This window comes from Leptonychotes weddellii, chromosome 5 (assembly GCF_054177405.1).
Source record: "Leptonychotes weddellii isolate Sample4059 chromosome 5, ASM5417740v2, whole genome shotgun sequence".
Taxonomy (NCBI): Eukaryota; Metazoa; Chordata; class Mammalia; order Carnivora; family Phocidae; genus Leptonychotes; species Leptonychotes weddellii.
This window is the reverse complement of record NC_138373.1, coordinates 37010086-37033482: the sequence shown is the minus strand read 5'-3', so window position 1 is coordinate 37033482 and position 23397 is coordinate 37010086. Positions and strand designations below refer to the sequence as shown.

Here is a 23397-nt window from a genome sequence, read left to right as displayed (position 1 = left end):
CGTCACAGACGGACGCCTCTGTCTCCGCGGGACCAGGACAATCTCCGCCAAGGGTAACTGTTCAACGTTTCGGCGCTGGAGAAGCTCCCCTACTTAATGGAAGTACTGACTTGGAAACTATCCAAAGTTTGGCACAAATCCACTGTGCCCTGCACTGGCTGGTATTTTTTGCTTTGTCTGTCTGCTTTTAACCCCTTTTGTAATCAAAGCAAATGGGTACAGGCTGAAGGCATCAGGAAAGAAAAACAGCAAAGATACAGGCCGGAGATTGGTGGAGAATCTTTACAAACTGCTAAATGAATTAGTGGAAGGCTCTGATGGACCCCCCACATGAAACCGCTGGGAGGGCCGGCGCCGGGAGGATGCCGCTCTCCTGAGAGTCCAGCCAGCAGGAGATGCAGGCAGATCCGCGCCACTGTGAATGCATTGTTGCAATACTGCAGACCCCAACTCGATCCCCTTGTTCTCTGGGGCTCGGGGTTGGCCCTGAAGGAAGGCCGCTGTGGGCTGGGTGTACGATTATGCCGCCAGGGAGGGCCACAGCCGGATGGCTAGGAGCCAGGGAACCGAGAACCGGAGGGATCCCAAGAGGAAAACAGTGCTTCGAATCCAGAATCTGGGCCCCTGCAGAGGCTGCTGGTGATTGCGATGCACACGTGAGCTGGGACGGAGTGGGCACCGGGATGAACGAGCAGGTGACGCCATAGCCCAGGCTCCTGCAAAGGAGCGGAGGACCCGCCCAGCACTCCCTTTTTAGAGCCTGGAACCAACTCGCTGGCAGAGAAGAGAGGAAGGCGGCTCTGTCTTCCTTCAGCCAGAGGTTCCCTGCCCCTCTGTCTCTCTGTCCACTGGGGCTGGGGTCTCAGGGAGCCGTCCTAGGGGCTTGGACTGCGGCTGGCTCTCCTGGAGGAGCCATGGTCCTGGGAGGCCGTCCTAAGTGGAAAATCCATGCAAGTTAAAACTCCACACCGTTCTACACAAGATCTCAGACCACTAGTTGGACATGATTTTCTTGTTTCAATATTTTCCCTATAGCAGGGTTTAGAAGGGAGGTTAAAGTGAACATTTTCTTTAACATGAATCTGAAAATGAATCTGGAAATGGGGAAAGATTGATTTAAAAAAATGAAGTCTTTCTGCAGTGCAGTTATCGGGGAGCAGAAGCAGTGAGGGGGCAGCCCAAGACCGGCGGACTCTCAGGTGAACGAGCTGAAATGTGCAGACCGCGCTTGGGTCGGGGGTTCGACAGCATCCTCATCAGCTGGAGTGACAGTCACCCGTGTGAATGGCCATCCTGTTTTCAGGAGATGCCCGTGGGGTTTGGAAACTGTGGTCCTCCTCTGGCTTCCTCCCTGTGGACTCTGGCTTCCACGGCTGTGTCTCATTTAAAACAGGTGCTGTGTTTCAGGACACGAGGCTGTGCAACTCTGCAGCAACGTTCAAGGTCGAGACAAGGCCAGCGCCGGCCCCAGACCCAGAGCAGGCTGCAGGGGACTGCTGCCTGGAAGCAGACTCAGCGTGCCCAGCCTTGTGAATAGGTTCCCCCCTCTACGGTCCGACCAGTTACCTTGAGAGATTCATGACGCACTCCCTAACTTCTTCTGGCACTCAAAACGGGAATGAAACACGATGAAATCAATGTGGTAAAATTGTATAGACGATCGGAACCCAGACCACAGAATCGGTGTCAGATCTCATTCTGACTGCCCGCTGCACCCCTCGATAGGGGTGAGGAGGCAAGGAGAGGGACGGGGAGGAGGGAGGGGTGGACGGCAAACATGCACACAGTTCGACAGCATCACCTAAACTGACCAGTTCAAAGAAACCAGACGGACCACATGCTTAAACACCTGGAAAATCAAGCCAGCCCCTAGCTCACCTGTCGTGGGAGCCAAAATCTAGCTGCTCTTTCACCATGCTTGACGTAGCTGTGCCATTAGTTTGCAGTGGCGTCTGGATCCCAACATGTGGCTATTGGGTCAAGTACTGGAATTTGATTTGGAGAGAAGTACACATCCGAACACCCCTGCATGAGGTACTTGGATGCATGCGCGATATGGACCTACCTCATCTATCTCAACTGATAACTGACTGACTTTGTAGAAGTCGACTCGTGGTTACGTATAAAGCTCACCAACAAATCTCTCTGAGTTCATGCTAAAATCGCCCGTTCCATGACCTCCTGCCTGCTGGTTTCTGGTGTCCCGAGTGGATCCGCGCCACCAGGCTACGTGCTGTTTCCACTGCGGGAGACGGGAGCAGACGGACGGAGGCTCAACAGCCACCACAAAGGCCACGACCACTGAGAACGGCAGAGGAAGAGTGGAGGTAATGAGCTGAACCACCCCGAGAGTAATTCCTCCTCGCACTAAGGACAGTAATAAACTTCACCTGACACAGGAAACCCTCGGCGGGCTGAGAAGGTGTAATTTTTTTCTACAGAGAATTTCTGTGGTCTTCGGAGGGTAAGCAGGGTACAGGAAATGTCTTTTCCGTGAGGAACACCTCATAACTCACAAGGAGCTGAACCTAAATGGAGTTGCAAAGGTCATTCTTATTTTATAACAAGAAGGAACTTCCAAGGAGCCTTCAAACCCTTCATTTCCCTTCCTCGGCCACGCAGGACTCCTACATCATATCTAGAATTATCTGCCTCCCTACAGCAAGGGTATTCGTTTAATAAATATCGAGGGGGCTCCCACAATGTATTCAGGTGTGCGAGAATCTGAAAAACGTCCTTTAGATGCTTAGAGCATTAGTTAGGCACGAAGTATTTAAGACACTGATGAACTGAGGATAAACATGATGAAATTCACTAGGAAAGTCACAGTGAGCGTGACAGACAGACACAAGAATCACACAATAATGAGATAATTGCCTTAAAGGAGGTGCTACTGCATTCCATACGGGCTATGTCAGATTATTGCAAAGTGAGTAGCATTGAAAATGTTTTATAGACTCCCACTGTTGGAAAGCCTCCTGCCCTGAGTCCTGTGGTAAAGCAAAGAACAATTTTGAAATGAATTGGTGCTAAATTTATATGCATTCCACACAAATTTGAATGTTTGCATATTGGAGTTTCTTAAAATGGGGGACACGTTCAGAAATCACTAGATTTTACAACGAAATTACTCTTGAATTAGAGTTAATTATGTTTACATTTGTCATGAAGATATATGGAAACATGCTATGAATGGTCATATTAACCACAACAGCCAAATGTGAAGACCCATTTAGTACTATTCAAATCCAAATTCAGTGTTAAGGCACTTGGAAGGCAGTTTGTTTGTGATGCAAACATATCTCTGACTTGTATGCACTAAATAGAATAAACAAAGCAATGAGCTAGTTGCAAAAACAATGAGATAATCAGGATGTGCAAATTTTGCTTTGATGACTTTTAAAATCAGAAAAAAAAAGTGAAAGAGTATATCCTATTTAGGCAAGGACTTATTTATTCTTATTTAAGACGCATCAAAATGTTCCTTAAGGTTTAGAAAAGACATAAATGATTGCCAAAGTTTGTTCATAGCTCAATTGATGGCTTTTAAACTGTCAAGCCTACTTGCAAAGTGACTGGTTTCCACGTATCCAGCCAGCCAGCCATCCATCCATCCTGTCCATCCATCCATGCATCCATCCATCTATGCATCCATCCATCCATCTGTACATCCACCCACCCATCCATCCATCCATCTATGCACCCATCTATGCATCCATCCATTCATCTATGTATCCATCTATCTATCCATCCATCCGTCTGTCCATCCAACCATCCATCCATCCATTCACCCATTTTACAAGTATTTAATGAGCATACTCTGACTCAGGTGATGTGCCAGGTGCTAGGAATACACAGAGGTGAATAGGATAAAGAACTCCCTCTTGAGAATTGCTCAGAGCTGGTCAGTGGGTTCCCCAAATTGTGGTCCAGTATTCCCGGCATAACATCTGCCTGGGTGTCACATCTTAGAATGCAGATACTGGGCACTTAGCCTAGACTTGCCAAATGAGAATATCTTGGGCTGCGTTTTCAACAAGTACCCAAATGATTCTTAGTCATGCTAAAATTTCAGAATTGAACTCAGGGAAAGGTCTGAAATGAAAACAAATAATGATGATATGTTTTACTGAGCTGTTGTAGAGATGTGTTAAACGTCCGGTAAAAGCTGAGGAGAGAGGGCTAACTCAGATCCCACAAAATAAAGACTTTTTGTTACGAGAGCACATCGTACGCACAGGACCTGCACAAAGAAGTTGTGGAAAACCAATCAGTAAAATACGAAGCTAATTTTAATTCTATACAAACGTGTTTGGCTTTGCGAAACAACTTTCCTTATAAAAGGAAAGCTGCAAAATCGCAGAAAATAATCCACCTTGAAATCTTAAAGATTCATCTATTAAGGTTGTAAATCTTAATAAAAGAATATCAAAGTAGCTGGATAGATAGATGTGAATAACAATAAATGTACGCATATCTACATAAAGAGCGTGTGCGTGTACACACGCACACACAAATACTCTTACTCCGCTGAAGCGTATTTCTCTTTCAGAAGCACAGAGCAACTGACCCGCGAGGCTCACGTGTGACAGCTGCAGGGGTTACTGCCCACGGCACCTAACACCGGTCATATTTTCGAATGTATTTGACCCGAAAGAGGGGCTGATCTCTCTCATACGTCATGTCATTCACTAATTAATTAATACAAAACTGATAATTAATCCACTTGCTGGATATCCACTGAACACCTGCTCCATGGCACACGCGGCCCTCTTCCTCCAAAATGTGTCCTGCTCCACGGAGGATGTGGGGGAGGGGACCAGGCAGCAGGCCTGCCTTGCGTCACGGCTCCCAGCCTTCCCAGAGGTGACAGGCTGCACAGAAATGACTTCGTTATGCTTCGTCTGATTTATAAACATTCCCACGATGAGGTTTACCTGCACTTGGGAAAACACCCCTGGAGTGCTCGGTGTCCGTCTTTGAGAGGCTTTTACTGACCAAGTTAGGTACAGAGGGAGCGGGGATCGTGTTTGGGGTTCAGCCGTGGCCGGGGCCCTGCGGGTGCATGAGGGGCACATCAGGTGGAGTGCGGCTGGGGCGTGAGCGGGCCCGACGGCGGGTCTTCCCACCAGTCCCACAGCAGCGGCCCCGCCTGTGCAGGGCCGTGAGCCTTTCTCATCTTACTCGATGAGACTTTCTGGGCTTTGGCTGGTGGGCTGCCCCCACCCTTCCCCAGGCATCACCTGCTGCCCCAACACCAGCGTCCTCCTGCCTCTGCACACGTTTGTTTTCCTCGGTGCCCTTTCTCTGTTACACACACACACACATACACACTCTCTGCCTATTACTAGAATTGTGTACTCATGTGATGAGAAAAACTAGGCCGGTGTAAGGATAATGACCCGCTGACATCAAAAGCACCCTCAGCATGGCTCGGGCTCAGCAGCACTGTGCGGAGAGGCGGGGGGGCCCTTGGTCAAGACTGGACTCAGTACCGTCTGCGTGACTTTGGGCGCACTGCCTATTCACCGCTTGGTAAGACTGGTGAGGAGGGGTACCGACCCCGCAGGACCATGGTGAAGTGCCCTTTCTTGGACCTCATCCTTCCCCACAACACAACGCTAGCCGCCTAAGTACCGTGTAACATAGGACAACTCCAAAGTAAGCAATTACAGCACCAAAGTTAATCAAAACCAAGGGGAAAGCTAGTAAAAATCGAGTAAATTCAGCTAACTCCAGGACACTTCTAATGAGCTTGGCAACTGAGTGAGAAACGGATCAAGTACTTCCTTGCTTGAAGAGAGCTCGGGGACCCTGCTCTGCGATGGTCACTTGCACTTGGCGTTGGCAATCGATAGTGCACATGGGGCCCCGGACCCAGAAAACGGGCCAGCCTGAGACGAGGCTCCCCGCCAATGGCTCTGCTTTGGCCAACACGATCTGCTGCTCCATATCTGGCCTTCTTTTGTGTTTGTTAAGGACAGGGAAGGAGACAAGGCAAATTCTGGGTAACCTAAAATCTAGAGGAAGGGCAAGAGTAACTGTGCTCCCCAGTGTACCTAGATAAATTATTTTTACTTACAACTAGTCAATTTAGTCAAATCATTTGAAAGTTTTGAGGTTTTTCCCTCAAACTGATGTATCCTGTCTGAATTAATTAACCAGATATCACCAAAAAACCAAAATTACAAAAACATGCAGAAGAAGGGGAGGGAAGTTCTCTCCATTTCTATCCTCTGCTCTCAGCGGTAAACACTTGTATGGTCTTGGAGTCCTGAGAATTCTTCTGTCAAAATATCAAAAACATGCCATTCTTTGTTGCAATATTTTTCATTCATCAGCAAAAGTATCATCATCTATTAGATGCCCCCAAAACAGCAGGAGAAACCGGGGCTGGTCAACAAGCATCCCCAGTCTGTCCTGTTTGCAGATCTAGGATTTCAACACCTGGCTTCATCGCCCTGAGGGTCACACGGATGCCGGTGGGGGGTACAGTAGGTGGCATTCTGAGTCAGACCAACCCCATCACATCCAAGTGCGGTAGCCTCACCGTTTCAAGAGTGGCTTTTCTGAAAGCCTTCCGCACTGCCCACCATACCCCGGGTGCCGGAGATTTCCAAACACACCTGATAGCCTGCTGGATCACTGCAAATGGACAGGTCCGTAAGCGATGAGCATAGTGTGTTAAAGTCTCCAAAGCGTGGCGCATGTAGATGGTGCATCGGGGTAAAAGAAGAAAATCTAGACCTTTTATTACTCTGTATTTTAGTCTCATTATCTTTATACCAATTTTATTGGGCTAAATCAGATACCGTAAATTCTTCCTTTCAGCATGTGTGATCCAGTGGTTTTTCGTATATTCACAGGGTTGTGCAAACCATTACCACCATCTAATTTTAGAACAGTTTCACCACCCCCAAAAAAACCCTATTAGCGTTCTCCCCTCCCCCAGCCCCTGGCAACCACAGATCTACGTTCTGACTCTAAGGACTGGCTTATTCTGCACATTTCACATAAATGGAATCATACACCTTGCAACATTTCGGGTCTGGCTTCTTTCACTTAGCATATTTTATTCAAGGTCCATCAGTGATCTAGAATGTCTCAGTTGTCCATTCATTTTTATAGCCAAATAACACTTGATTTTATGGATGTACCACATTGTCTTTATCCATTCGTCTGTGGATCCATCCAACATTTGGGTGGTTTCCACTTTTGGGCATTATGAATGCTGCTGCTATGAACATTGGCATACACATTTTTGTGTGGACGTGCATTTTCACTTCTCTTGGGTATACACCTAGCAGGGGAAGCGCTGTTTCTAAATGTACTTAACATTTTGAGAAATTTCCAATCTCTCTTCCCAAATGGCTGCATCACTTACAGTCCCACTGGAAATGAATGGGGGCTCCAGCTTCCCCAAATCCTTGCCAACACCGTTGGTATCTGTCCTCTGTATCTTAGCCACCCTAATCGGTGTGAAATGGTATCTCCATGTAGTTTGGACTTGCATTTCCCTGATGACGCATGATCTTGAGCATCTCTTAATGAGTCACTTGCTATGGGTACGTCTTCTTCGGAGAAATACCTGTTCAGATTCTTGGACTGTTTTTATTTGGGTCTTTTATTTTCTGAATTACAAGATTCCTTTATGTATTCTGGCTACTAGTCCCTTTATCAGACATAAGACTTGCAAATATTTTCTCCCATTCCGAGGGTTGTCTTTGCACTTTCTTGATGACGTCCTTTGAAGCATGGAAGTCTTTAAATTTGACGAAGCCCAAATGATCCATTTTTCCTTCTGTGACCTGTGCTTTTGGTGTCATGGCTAAGAGATCACTGCCCACCAAAGTCATGAGGATGGACGGGCTCCTGGGTTTTCTTGCAATGGCTTTATAACCTCAGCTAGAACCTCCAGGATAATGCTGGATAGCAGTGGTACAAACGGGCACGCTGGTCTCATTCCTGATGGTAGGGTACAAGCACTCGGCCTCTCACTGTTGAGTGTGATGGGAGCCCTGGATTTTCATAGTTGTTTCCCAGGTTAAGGGGGTTCTCTTCTGTCCCTCGTCCACGGAACATGTCTCCTTGCTTTTTAATCTCTATTTTTGTGTATATTTTACAAATTACATTAATAGAGCACTTTGTACCATCTGTAAATGAGCTGGTATGCAGAATGGACACTCAAAGCTACTTTAGACAGGAGACCCCAGGCCTCCAACATGGCATCGCCAAGCCCGTGGCCATGACCAGCCCACGCCAGGAAGGTCTGCCTCACGCTACACATCACAGCCCCCGTTCTGATGCGCGAGGGGGCACCAAGTGAGCGTGCGGCTCAGTCAACCCCGGCTCATCCCTCCTTGCTGAAGAAGTCCCTATTCCATCCTCAGATGCAAAAGAACATGCATAAAACTCCGATAATCCAGCTATACCCTACTTTTAAGGACATACAAAGATAGTAAAGTACCACTCAAGGGAAAAGACCATTGAATGTGTCACTTCGGTCTGAGAAAACCTCTAGTGATGTCCATGTATGATCAGGAAAAGCTGAAGACAACAGATCATTTCTTCCACACGGCTTCCCTAGGCCTACAACCCTGAGCCACTGGCACCCATTCCGGAGCATTCCCAGCAGGCAGCGGCAGACAGACAACCGGCCCCTGACTGAGCCTGCCCCACCACACCGGAACACTTCAAGTACCCAGGTTGGTCCGTGACACGCGGAATCTGGGGCCAGCGCCTGGCTGAGAGGCCACCATACGTGGATCTTAAATGGGGCAAAGACACAGTGTTTCGGAGAGCAGTCAAAACGAGATCGAGGCAGCTGTCCACAAGCATCCTCAGCTCCCAAAGAGACTGTGCAGGGCAGCAAAGTTCGGGTGAGAGCTGATGGGGCAGAACCATGAGCAGAAGGGAGATGAGAGGTGTGCGTTGGAGAGTGATGGGCAGACAACCTGGAAACCTGGATATAAGATCCCAGCACGCTGGGAAGGCTGCGCCCAGCCCGGGCCCCTCCCTCCCCGCATGGACACCTGCTTGAACCTCTTGAAATGCCAGGGCCTCCTGTTTCCAGTCTGAAAGATTCTGAACAAACAATACACTTTAATAGATTTAATTATTTAAACTCTTAAGAGTCACTGGCACACATCTAATAGCAGAGGTTTTTCTTATTTTATTCACATTTTCATGACCGTCAATGCCTGTATTTACATTTAGAAATAAATAGTCTGACAAGCTTTACATCTCAACGGGCAGCAGGTGCAGAAATGAGGCGGCTCCCACGCAGCTCTCTGCCGTGCTGAAATGCGACCCTGCAGCGTGGTGTTAAACTCGTTATCTGCACGGCTGCCAGGGCTGCACACGCTGCAGTGTGAACTCCGTGCTGAAGCAGAGTGGCGGGTCTGAGCTCGATGGATCATAGATCAGCACACTGACAAACTTCTGGAGCCGCCTTTCTCCTGAGCAGCTCCGTCATAAGCGTCAAGAAGTCAGAGGTTTACGTGCCAGAGCTCTACAGGGCAAGTCTGACACAGGAAGGCAGCAGGGCATCCCCTCCACTTCATCCGCAAGCCGGGGGAGCCCTGCCCTGTTCCGGGAACATCTGCAAACTACGACGTGAATCAGACCCCTGGAATATGCCATAGCTTGACCTGTTCAGGAACAATGAGAAACACCGAGCGGGCTTGCCTCCGAGAGCTGCCCTTTGCGTGGCGTCCTCCAAGCTAGCGCTTGAGCACGGGCTGCCCCGTCCATCCCCGCTGACCGCCAGAGGCGGCAAAACAATGGGGTGTCCGCCGGTGTACAGTACTGCTTCTGAGCTCCACGTGTCCACCCTTGTTTGGAACCGTCCTGCGAGGCTGGTCCAGGAGCAGCTCTGCCCCGTGTCACCAGCCTGCTGCCCCCTGCCGATCCCCCGGGCTGCTCTCCGCCACCAGCTAATCCCGGGGCTCCCACGTTTCGCCCCAGAGAAGCAGTGGCGCACGTGTGATCCTACTTCTCACTAGCTCAGGGACCCAGAGGACCTAGCTGCACCTGCTGTGGGTTCCCTCCGTTCTCCCAGCAAACCCTGCTTGCTCCGCAAAGCTGCCCCAGCGATCTCTCTGAAGCTCACACTTGGGCATATTTCTCACCTGCTCAGAATCCTTCAGTGCCTCCACCACAGCATCGAGGCCAGGCCTGGCGTGACCAGAGCACCGCCTCTGAACCGGGCATCAGGAATCGGCCCCCTCCGGAGCCACGCCCCGAGGGGCTCCCCTGGCTCTGAAGCCGGGCTCTGCCCCTGCAGGTACTGCTCCCCTGCTGGAACCACAATTCCAGCCCTGCCGCCTCTGTCGCCCATCAGCCTCCAAATACTTCATCATCGCCCTTCACAGTCCCCTCCCGGCCCAGGCGACTGCCCCCTCCAGCTGCTGCAGCGCTCCGTGATGTCCCTCTGTGATGTCGCTCGTGATGTCCCTCTGTGATGTCACTCGTGATGTCACTCTGGGATGTCACTCATAATGTCACTCCATGATGTCACTCTGTGATGTCTCTCCTTGATGTCACTCATGTCACTCCATGATGTCGCTCGTGATATCACTCCATGATGTCGCTCTGTGATGTCATTCTGTGATGTCCCTCCGTGATGTCAAGGATGAGCTCCTCATTCTGCGGGGCCCCTGCACCTGTGTGCTCTGGGCAGCAGAGGGCATGCACCCGCCTGCACCGATATTAGCAGAAATGTGGGCTCAACAAAGTTCTTTGGGGCAAGGATTAATATTCTTTCTGTCCTTTTGTCCTTTTTCTCATCCCTATTGTCCTCCTCCTCTGCTGCTGCTATGGTATGAACAGCTAGTCTGCAGGTGTGGGATCCAGTGAGGTCACCCCCCACCCAGGCCACTAAAAACAGTGGCTGAGATGGAACTAGAGCTAGGGTCCTCGTAATTGTGGGTCACAGTCACTCCATCACCCTTAGTTCACCAACGTCACCAAAACTTTCAAATAATAATTCCATTTGGACCCCTCCCAGGTTGGCACTTGGGGGCTTCTGGATAGCTTTGGTGTTTCTGCATGAGGACACCGACCAACCACCCAGACCATTTCTTCAATCACAGTCATTGATGAATTACGAACTGATATCCATTTAGCCTTTTATGTCAGAAGACCCTAAAAGTATATTTTTAACTCAAGAAGGTGATTTATTCTTCTCTGCATTTTTAACTTCATCATCAAGACACCAAAATGGGTAAGTTTGCCAAATGGAAAGGGTCCAACTCACTGGCATTGCATTTTTCAAGATTAGAATTTCTTAGTGTTTGCACACCTACTGTTTTAACTTTGATGGCTTTCCGTATTCTAACTATGCTCTGAGAGGCACTGGATTCACCAACCACGCCTTCCAAGCAAATGGTGTAAAAGTGCAGGAATCCCATTAGCTGGGAAGACGCACACACCTCACCACGGCCTGGCGCCTGGGAGGACTGACTCCCTAGACGTTGCTGGGCGCCAGGCTGTCAGTGGCTATTATGATCTGTTTGACTGTTTCCTGTTTTTCCTTCAGTAAACGGTCCCAAATGGCCAGATGTTTTAAATATCCTTGGCTGGTGCTTTTTAATGCTTCTGTCCCCACCTCAAGATCAGCCTAGTAGACACACTGTGCACTCTGTCCTCACCGTCCCTCACTGCAGCTCCTCACCCAAACTAATCATTCCGTTCCCTGAACCAAGAACTCGAGTAGTAGGCAGTGAGAAAACCAACTCAAGTACTCTGCAGCCCAAAGAATTGGAAAAAGTATAAGAAGACGGAGACAGAAATTGGATTCAGACTACCATCCCCCTGGTGCTGAACCCTACACAGCTCTGAGCTTTTTGAAAAAGACAAGTTTCCACAATGGACGGTGCCTACCAAAGATTTTATCAAATGGGATTGAGTTCTTTCCACCAGCAGAAAGTGAGATTTAGCACCCTAAGCAGGAAATCAAGTTTATGGCCCATCCTTAATGATTTCCAGCTCTCCCATTGCCTCTCACCAAGCTTCAGGGACTTTCATTAAGGACATAGCAAGGAATGTTGAGACCTGCACTTTTCCCTGGCGCTGAGTTATTTAGAAATATCACCAGGGACCAATCTGTGTCTCCTGAGCCCAAAGCTTGGGTTGCTCTGAAGAGAGGACCGCGGGGAAAACAGAGCAGGGCGAGTCCATTCCCACTTTGGGCTCTCATCGCGCCACTCACCCCCCAGGGGCTGCCCCTGCTCTGTGCTCCCGGCCCCACAGCCGCTCCCACAGTGGGAAGGTGGGGTCCGTGACACACCCCTGGCCCACTTCCTCGAGAGCTGCTCCCTGCCCTGTTTTCAGCTCCGGATGGAGGCCTTGGTAGCTGGGCCACTGTCCCGAGAACAGAGCACCATATCTTTGGTCAGAAGGAGCGTACCGAGAGATCGCGTCATCCTGCCTCTGAGAATGGCGGGTGCTTGCTGGCCTTTGCTAACTGAGCGGGACTTTCCCAAGCAGTGCAGATTGGGGTACAGTCTCTGGAATCAGGACGACTGCCCTGGGCTCGCCCACAGCAGGACGAGGCAGGAAGGATTTGGACCCTGCCCCTGCCAAGGAGGCCCGGGTAGGGGGGGAGGCTCACACGAGCGCTGTCACACAGGGAGGCCCGTAAACAGCCAATGGGATGGGTTTCGGTTCCAAATGACTTGTCTTGGTTTTTAACTAGAGCCATGTGATACGTCCGTCTGACAGAGGGAAGTCAGAGTGAAACCTGTTGTCTGGGGGGTAGGGAGTTTACATGCTGTGGTGTAATTCGGTCACCGAACAGCAAACGACGCTCCCACTGAAGAACCAACCCCAACGACCCTGGGCTGACACAGGGCTCAGCTCCATCTATATTTGCAACACCACACGCCCCATGCAGTCTGCCTACTCTCTGAAATGTTTCATCCGAGGGCCTGAAAACCAGGAAACAGGCATTTTATCATCTGCCCACCAGCACTTCTGCGTTCTGATGTTTTTTCCTTGGGGAATGGCTTTATCATCTGTGTCTGATTTCGTGGTGCCACTTTATCATCTCCCCCATTATGGAAAATGAATGAATTTGTAGGACCCAGCAGCCTGTCAGCAAACCTCGTCTTATCTGGAGGAATGACAGTTATAAAGTCAACCCCAAAGTGACGGAGGAACTCCCTCTCTGCAGACACTGGCCGTTCTGCCTGGGCTGGCCGTTTTCCTCGGCCTGGGAGAGGGCACTCTGCCTTCGCCGGGGAGCTCCCGGGACGCAGCCCTCGCCCCCTCCTCCTCTGGGCAAACTGGCCCGAAGTCAAAACAACCCCTGCATGACGTCACGGGCCCTCGGTCCGACTGACTTACCTGCACAAATCACTCCCTTCTCTCTTTTGAAAGCCAGGTCCTCTCGGGAGCCCACTTGGCTGCGTCACACACAGCTGTGCGGCCATCTCTGCGGGTAGCATGTTCTGGACGCTGGAGCCACGCGAAATACTGGTGGTGCCCCACACTTGCGAGGAGAAACCAGATCAGTACGCGGTTTCCACTCTGGTGGGGGTGGTCGGGAGGCTCAGGCCAGAGGCTGACAGGACGCAGAGCCTGGGAGAGCCCAGTGCCCACTGCAGTGAGGACGCCACAAGCCCAGCACGGCCGTCAACTGTGGCAGACAAGCCACAGGGATTCCAGTGTGGGAATCCACCCAAAGGAAGCCACTGATACAGGGAGGGAGAAGACAGGACGGCTGCCCCCGAACCAGCCAGGAATCCAAGCACACAGCGCCTTCCCCCCGCCCCCGCCCAGATGGACCACGACGTGCAGGGGTGAGGACAAGCGTGGGGCACCACGGCTGAGCAGGAAACAGGAGTGCGAACCCCAGCGCTCCTCAAAGGGGAAAAGCCAGCTGCCCACTGGCCAGAAACTTGACTCTTTCCAAGTTCAACATGACGGGAACTCACGCACTGAGTTCTCGTCCACACAGAGGCTGTGAGTGTGGCCATCCCCTTGAGACCTCGCCGCCCCACCCCATGGCCCCCGATACAATGGACGGGTTCTGATACAGAGAAATGTTCCATTTGAGCGGATAGATCAGTAAGTGATGAGTAGCCCCCTCTGCTAAGTTCCCAAACTGGGAGGGGCATACATACCTGGTGTTTCCGGTCTCTGGCAGACGAGTCCCTTTCCGACGTCACTCCCCGAGACCAGCTCAAGAAGAGTAATCAGTATTTGAATTAAAGAGGAACTCCCTGCAGGTGTGGGTCATGGGGAGATGGACCCGTCGTGCCGCCACAGGCCAGTCCTGTCCTCCACCAGCCCGTGGTTACTGTGATTGGCACATTCTCTGTGAATGGGTTTTGTTTTCTGTTCTTTGTCCTGTTCCTATGAAACTCATGTAATAACAAACACTGGGAAGCAACATGCATTTTACTTTGTCTAACAAAATTATAGTATATTCTCCACCACCTCAAACTGCCCAGGTGGGCAGAATGTGGATTTATCAGCGGCAGACGTTCCAAACCCATCCGGATGGGGTGGGGCCCTCTCCTAGTATTCACGTGCCCGTGGATGGGCGTCAGCAGGAGCCCGCACTCACAGGCACTGAGGACCTCGGAGTGATGGGACCCTTACCACAGTGTGGCCAGGACTGGAGTAGCCTGGGGCCGGGCGGGAATGGGGGTACTAACGGGCCCTTTCTCCCCAGAACCCCAGTCCTGCCTGTGCCCCACCACCCGTGTAACCACCGAGACCAGGGAGGGGCTGCCAGAAACACTCAGCCACACTTTGGGACTCAACTTACCCAAAGGCCCTGCAATCTTCGATACTGCCCCCAAATCTGAAGGTGGTGCCCAAGAAAGGGATGTCTTCCAAGGGGTGAACTTATTTATATGGAAAGCCTTCCAGAGCCATTAAACCCTAAGTCATATTTACTGAGATTTTTAAAACTTATTCCTTCCCTGGAAATAATAAAAGTACATGAAATCCCCACTGTGCTGGGAAAATCTAGGCCACGCGATCATTAGGAAGCCGGCTGCCTCTGCATGATCACGTGACGGTCCACAATCATGTTAGGCTGATGTGCCCGTGTGAGTGATACTCAGTGATTAAGTCTCAGGGAGCGCGGCCGCGCCCCAGGTATAGCCATTACCGTAGAGTCATGTCTGCCTGCCTCTGTCGCCATTTTTCCTAATAAAGCAGAAAAGTAAGATGTAAGCACAAGGGAGATACACACAAACCACAAAATAGGCTAAAATGAAAAGTAAAAAGGAGACAGGCGCTTCCACAGACGTTCTAGAAATGGGAGCATTTCATTTTGTTTCGGAAATACCCATAAATGTGATTTTCTTTCCAGACTGAATACTGGCAGCCCAGGAGGAAATGGGCCAGGTCCTAGACAGGGGGCTAAACCGGGAGAAAAATGGCGAGGCTGCATTTGCACACAGGCAAGCACACACATGTGCGTGCGTGCATGCACACACACGAGCAGCTACACGAATGCACATGTGCGTGCAGACGTGCACGTGCATGCACATACACACATGCGGACACGTACATATCTACGCACACGTGCACACGCACACACCTGCCACCTGGGCCTCAGGAGCCAGAAGCAGAGCACATCACTCATTTGCAGCAAAATGATGGGAAATCTATCATTAACATTTCCTTTTCAGAGCTAAATGCCAGGAAGTCTAGTGGAGGTGCAGCTGGTATTGCTGACTTAGGTGGGGCGGAACGTCACCAGGATCAGTACCGGTTTGCTATTTAATAAAAACAGTCCCTGCCTCTTGAATATAAAGGGCTTAAGGGTACTACCGTTTGGGGGGCAGGAAAATCCACACCTCTGAGTGGTTGGGACTATTTTAGATCCTGTAGCAAAGAGGGGCTCCTACAAGCCTAAGGCAGACACAGGCCGTGGATCCCCATGCCTCCCACACCCCACGCACACCCAGCAGTCCCATAGACAAGGGGGCTGTGGCCCATCTCACACATGAGGGCACGGGGCAAAGGGCTGTCACTCCTGCTGGGTCCCGAGCCCAGCGGCAGAGCCGAGCCTCAGCCATTGTGCATCCTTGGACACCAAACCAACTCACAAGTGGAAAGGGATTTACTTTAGCAATAAGTGACAAGTGGGAGCATCCGCGTCTTCCAATCTGAGCAAGATGAAATTAAGAACTGTAAAGTTCATCCTGGTTTTGAAAAAAATCAAACTTTTAACATTAATTGCTCCTGAACATTTGTGAGTGCCCCAAATCCTGACATAAAAGCTTTAATTTCTATGCAAAGCAGATAGGATGATTGAGTTATAATTAAAATGGTAATTATACCCTTAATGCTCCATATTTGACTTTTCAAAAAAACGTTATGCTCCAAGAAAAGCTATTTAAAGATCAGAGGAAAATATTTGAAAATGAATGTATTCAAGACGTTTTAAATCTTTTAAAATCCAGTTATTGATTTTTACATGCTTTCAAGTGTAGTCTAAAACATTTCTTCATTTATTTTGGTCGATGGAAATAATAAAAAATCATTGGGACGTGAAAAGCTTAAATGAAGGCAGTATTCTGGAGGTTGCTCTGTAATGTGATAAATATTCGGGGCGCAGAGGAGGGGCATCAGGCCTGAGCTCTGGTTGCTCTGAACCCCACAATGGCGGGCAGGGGAGAGCCTGCTGGTGGAAGCCACCTTGGGCCGCCTCCCCCTTCTGGTGGCTGAGCTGTCACTGGGCTTGAACGCTGCAAATATGACATTTCCTTTGATCCTCCATTGACTGTTTAGAATTAAAAAGAACACCTAAAGCTATAAATCAAATGTCAGGTGCGGAAGTCTGGTGGAACCATATCAATATTCCATGATGTACGGCTTGCTGGGGGGCTTCGGGAACGTGAGCCATGCCAACAGGGCAGCAGGCGCGTGGTGCTCGCTGAGCCGTGCGCCCAGAGCCTCAGTCCGTGAACATGCAAACCTCGGGAAGCCACGTGCGGGCTGGGCCTCCTCCCTCCACGCCTGCTGCTTCACCGGTGCCCGTGGACTCCAAGGCTCAGAGCTCCCACAGCCCCCCAGACGTGCCCACGAGAGAGCGGCCCCTGCGGCTGGTGAGGGAGAGGAGATGGGGCGGGGGGACAGGGGGAGGACTGCTCCGCAGGCTTTCTCACAGGGAGGGTGGCCGTGCTCTGGGCTGACGGCTCAGCCATCCACAGAGCCAGGGCCAGCCCCGCCCCACGTCCTTCCCCTCATCCACCTGACAGGGGTGAACTCCGTTCTAGGAAATTCTGTAGCAGCAGTGAAATATCCAAGGAGCAAAAGAGCCCCATAACATTGAGTCTGGCCCCCACAACAGCAGAGCTGTCCAGGGACAGAGCCACCTAAGGGTTGGTTTGGTTTTTCCTGGAGAAACCCTGAAACCTTCCAATACCTGGAAGGAATTCCCTTCGTTAGCACTTCTGTCTGTTTGCAAATGCCTTCGAGGGAGGCCGGTCTCAGCAGGTGAAGTGGACAGACTCCATGTCTCGGGAACCTCAGATCACATGAGGGCACCCTAAACTCTGCACATTGGCATGGCGGTGTTTGCAGGCCCCACTAGACACGGGCTGAAGGCAGGAGGGTGTGGGCAGAGTGGGGAAGGGGCCCCGGAGGCGCAGGGGGACGAGGAAGGAGGGCAGGAAGGGCTCGGCCGTGCAGCCGGGCGACGATGCGAGCCCATCGCCCACCAGGCCCAGCTGGGGGAACCTGCATCCTGAAGCGGGGCTCCCTCTGGGTTCCCCTCCTGTGTCCTGGGGTGCAGTTGCTGGAAAGGAGGGGCGCTCTGCTGAGGAGGGTGTTTGGACAGGTGGGGGTGGGCGGTCGGGGTGTGATTCCTGTGAGGAGCACGGCGGGGCCCCGTGTGGAGCTCTGGAGCATCAGGCTCACCGCAGCGGGAACCCCGGGTCACCAGCGCCCCAGTCCCTCACCATCATGCGGGTGGGCTGCGCAGGCTGCCCTTGCCCCTTCATCACCCCGCACAACGTTCCAAATGACTGCCTCCCAGACTCGCAGACTCCAGCAACGTTACCAGTTAGCCCAAGACGAGCCAGGGTCTCCAGCACCACAGTGAGCCCGAGAGATGGGCAGGGAGGCAGCACCAGCAGCCTCGGGCCTCCTGGAACAGCTGCGGGCTCACAAACGAAGTTACATGACCAGACATTCTTGGTGCAAAGCGGAAGTTGGGCCTGTGCAGCCGAGGCTGCCTCGCCCTCCTCCCCGGACCGAGGGAGGCCCCGCAGTCCAGCAGACCACAGCTTGCCCCCCGTTTGTTTTCCCAGAGAGCAGTGACTGGAACCATGACCGTTCCTGCTGGAAACACTGGTGCTTTGCCGGGTATGGGGGCACCTGTCGCTGCCACCGACCCACGCTCTCAGGAGTGGGGGCAACCCATCTGCTGAGCGTCAGGTCCCGTCCTGGTGCTTCATGATGGGGCGCCCCCGCCACGTTCTGCACCCCACACACAAACCCAGGTCGGACAAACACAGCCCCCTCTCCAGGCTGGTGTGGCCCCACATGCGCGGGCCCGACTGCCCTCCCTCCACAGAGAAAAGAAGGAAAAGAAGCAGATGGGGCCAAGTCGGGGAGGGCATGCACCCACCCTGTCCTCCTCCCCTCTGCAAACGAGAGAGGGGCAGTGCCTGACCCCCGGTCTCCGGGACGATGAGGTGAGTGGAGGTGGTAATGTGCCCGTCACAGAGCTGCACAAAACAATAAGCAACTGATCAACCTCGGAGCTTTTCATTACCGCTACAGAAACAGGTAATCCAGGGAGACATCCTGGAGTCGGTGGGCTTTCAGATGAGCTCAGACATGTGATCGAGATGGAAACAGAGATGGGAAGTTCCTGGACCTGCAGTGCCCCCACCCAGAGATGGCCCCCGACCCGGGGATGGCCCCGGACCTGGAGGTGACCCCCGTGGAGGTGACCCCGACCCAGAGGTGACCCCACCCAGAAGTGACACCGACCTGGAGGTGGCCCCTGACCCAGAAGTGATGCCCCCAGAGGTGGCCCCTGACCCAGAGGTGACCCCGCCCAGAAGTGACACAAACCTAGAAGTGACCCCTGACCCGGAAGTGACACCCCCAGAGGTGGCCCCCAACCCGGAGGTGACCCTCCCACCCCGGAGGTGGCCCCTGACCCTGAAGGAACAGCGGCCAGCACATCTCCCGGGGCCTGGGCCTCACTCCTGGAAGTTCTTGCGCTGTACTTGTTTCCAGGAAGTGCCGATGCCGAAACGCCCCCCTCATCCCTGCGGACGCCACCAGGGAGGACACAGCAGAGAGCAGAGGTCAGAGCGTCTGCTAGATCCAACTACCCAGGAATCTGGCGGGCAGACTGCAAAGTTATTTTTCTGTTCCATTTCACCTCCAAGTTGAATTATTGATTTTAATACTTTATTAAGTATTAAATAAATAAATAAATAAATAAATAAATAAATAAATAAACCTGAGTTTATTTGAGCAACAGATGCTACTCAGGTAGCCTCCGAAGCAGAAATGAGATTCTGGTAATTAAGGATTCCACCCGGGGTCGAGGCACCGGCAGGGATTAGGCTGCTCAGTGGAGTGAGCACAGAGACTCTCGGGGGATTAGGACACCAACTCAATAATTTCTTCCAGTTTCTTAAATTACACTTCGGTTCTCAGGAAGGCTTAAGATCCGGCCCATTGGCTCCAGAGAGAAATTCATTTAACTTCGCTTCCATCATTTCAGGCAGGGACTATCCTGGGAGTGGAGGACGGGGCTGTCAGCGGGCGGGGCAGGCACTGGACCAGGACCAGCAGGTCCCTACAGAAGAGCGTCTGCCTCACACTGCGGGGCCCGTGGTGGGACATCCGCCTTCCGCTCCCACCGGACCTCAGGGCTGGGACGTCACAACATCCATGCGGCTCCCACGTGCGCCCGGGCCATGCAAGCAGCCTTGTGCCTCTGGTTCGGGCTGGCCTCCGGAGCGTGCACAAGCAGTCCCCCATCCGCACTCGGCCAGTGTGTCTCAGCGTCCAAGGGCAGCTGTGCGGCGGACGCGGGAACCCTCGCTACAGAGCAAACGTGCTTCCCGGGAGCAGCTCACCCCACCCTGTGCTCACGGCCGGGCAGAATCTCTGGAGTGTGGGCAACAGCAGTGCCCAGCCAGCAGGGTTGGAGCTGGGAGAGCCGGCTGGAGGTCCTGGTCCACACGCTCTCCACTCCCAAGCCATCCCCCTGCGTCTCTTTCCAGAAGTCGACCCGGACAGGCCTCGAACCTGCTCACAGCCACAAGACGGTAAAGGCCAAGTGCAGACTCTGTGCAGACGTTTGGGCCCACGGTCACTCTTTGTACGGCCTCCATGCTGGGGCGGGACTTGCCTTCGCGCTCTCTCATGGCCAAGTCTACAGGGTTGACAGACCAGTTAGACCTCACCTGAGTCACTGAGATCCACATAGACTTCAGAGCACTTGTTGAAATGATTGCCATGCTCATAAGTCAAACTATGGCCAGTTTCATATGGTTCCACATTCAGCCTTTAACCTCAATCTTTTTTAATCAAGTGCCTAAAAGCTCTTCCTCCTCCTCTTCATAACAGTGTCTCCTCCTTCCCTGACGTCCTGCGGAGTCAGGCTGTGGCTGGGGCGAGGGGGTGGGCCCGCACAGCCCAGCGCCCCTGGGAGACGCCCAGAGACATGGTCCTGAGCCGGGCGGAGCAGCCCCATCCGTCCCCAGCACCACGTGACACCCGATGCAGAGCTGACCCGGCACACAGCAGCCTCGGTAACACCGGCCACCTAGGTGACTAAGTTAACTCGGCAGCAGATCCTCTTATTTTGGGGCATGAGGGCTGGGAGAGGAGCCAGCCTGGTTCTCCTCTCTTGCTCCTCTTTTCCTTCCTCCCGTGTATGCACACACAGACAGGAAGGCCTTTCCGCACTGGTTCTCAGGTGTCTGTAGTTTATCAGAACGGTCTACCATCTGCTGCAGACAACACCCTGCCGAGGCCACGCTCATGGAAGGGGGAGCATTAGCCTCCAGGCACGCGTCTCCTCGCAGGGTATCAGAAATCAGAAATCACTCTCATTTCTATATGTTCCCAGTCCCTGGAGGATCCCTGGCCCCACGCCGGCCCCCAGCGAGCGTGTGCGGGATGCACAACCAAAGCAACAGCGAGCTACAGAGGGTTCTCTGAAAGCAAGGAACCAAGTGAAAATGGAGAACGAAGGGTAGAAACTCATCAAGGGGACACACTGAGTTAAGACAAGAACAGAAACAGAAATTAAATGAGTATGAAGAGGACAGAAGGAGCCGCAGCTGGAAATCCCAGGTGGAATGAAGCATCTATCATCGGACCGGCAGGAGCAAGTCCGTATCTGCAGAAGGTAGCGGCGGAAGGAGCACAGACAAATGTCATAATCAAAGCAGGAGCGCCATGAGAACGGCAAATGAGAAAGAGGGTCTGGTGCTTTGATAGGAAAGCAGATTCCACCGCAGACAAAAACCTCCTTAACCGCCCAAAGTCTAGGCTGACTCCTGGGACGTGGGCTGCCTGGAGACTGGGACTGAAGGTGTTCAACCCACCTTGCCACCCCCGGAACTGTGAATGCAAACACTTAGCAAAAAAAAAAAAAAAAAGTAAAAAATGTATAATATGCAATTTTATTGAAATTCCTGCTGTTGGAATGAGAGTCATTGGTCCTGGTACATTTCACAAAACTTTTCAAATTTTAAATCTAAGTCAAAAACAAAAGAGCATCACTACTACTTGCAGCTAAATGTACCACTGAAGCCCCCAGGACCACCCCTAAGAGTCTAACAGACCAGCCCTGCAGAATCCCTGTCCCAGGAGCAGACCCTGGTCCTCGAAACATGCCATGTGCAATGCAGGGATCACCACCAGTGAACACCCAGTCAAGGAGGTGTGGTTTGTGATGGCCAAGACCATAACCTGCACAGAGGGGGGCAGTTGAAAAGCAAAAATAAGACTGAATGGTCAGGATGAGCTGAAATCAACCTCACAGCCTTTGGGCAATGGCGCCATTTTGTTTTTAATCAAATTCATTGCTCAGTAGCTTCAAAGTGACAGTCAATGTCTATTGTTCACCGTGTGAGGACAGAGTCCTGAACTTCCCAGAAGCAACTCAAAACATCATTCCCTCAGGTGCAAATTATAGTGTTTACTGTGGGGGAGGCGATGGATGTCGTCCAGTCTAAAAACCCAATTGTATAGAAGTATTACCCGTTTTGTTTTCCCCGTAGGAAATCTCAGTCATGGACCTGACTCTTTTGCAGCCAAGAAAATAAAAAGCTGGAGAAGAATATGCATCCCATGCTCTCTATCCTGTCCTTTCAAAAGAGAAAAATAAAAAGAGGTGATCTGTGGTTAGAGTCTCCCGACTTGCTGATCACCCACAAAAGTAAACTGGACGGTCAGGTATTAGTTACCTGGAAGTGCAAATTAAGACAAGGAGACACCACTGCATGCCTACCAGAGGCCCAAATCCAGGTCTGACACCAGCACAAGCCACAGGGAAGCTCGCCCACTGCTGGTGGGCACGCAGACCAGGGCAGCCACCCTGGAGGACGGTTTGCTGGCTTCCTACAAAACGAAACATCCCCGTACCACACAATCCAGCGATCGCGCTCCCTGGTGCTCACCCAAAGGAGCTGAGAGCTTACGTCTACACGGTGACCTGCACACAGATGTTTCCAGCAGCTTTACCCATAATTGCCCAAACTTGGAGGCATCCAAGATGTCCTCCAGTAAATGATGGATAAATAACTGTGCTCCATCCAGACGATGGAATACTATTCAGCACTAAAATGAAACAAGCTATCAAGCCATGAAGAGACATGGAGGAAACTTAAAAGCATATCACTAAGTGAAGGACGCCAATCTGAAATGGCTGCATACGGTGTGGTCTCAACTTTATGATATTCTTGCAAAGGCAAAACTGAAGACAGTGAAAGATCAGGGGTTGCCAGAGCTTAGGGAGGAGGAGGGGGTTGGATGGTAGAGCACAGGGGGTTTAGGGCAGTGAAGCAACTCTGTGTGACACCACCATGGCGGACACATGTCATTATGTATCTGTCCAAGCCCACAGAATGCACAACACCAAGAGTGACCCTAGCATAAATGGCCTCTGGGTGGTGGTGACGTGTCCGTGTGGGGTCACTGATTATGACAAATGCACCATCTCTGGGGACGCTGACAGTGGGGGAGGCTTGCATGTGTGGGCACAGGGGTGAACGTGAAATCTCTGTATATTCCACTCAATATTGCTCTAAAACTAAAAAGTGTCTGAAAAGCAAAGTCCATTAAGAGAAAAAGTTGTTATCTGATGGTACTTACCAAAGCTGTTGGCACACACTTCAGTGGCAGGAAATACGCCGCTAAGAATTCCATAATGATTTCCTAGGGTGGCAT

General features: G+C 51.6%; 1 protein-coding gene across 1 annotated transcript in view; it reads left to right on the top strand.

Annotated features, from left to right (window-relative positions):
• Positions 1–23397, top strand: part of ADARB2 (adenosine deaminase RNA specific B2 (inactive)) — a 375765-nt gene that overhangs the window by 270259 nt on the left and 82109 nt on the right. The window lies entirely within an intron of this gene.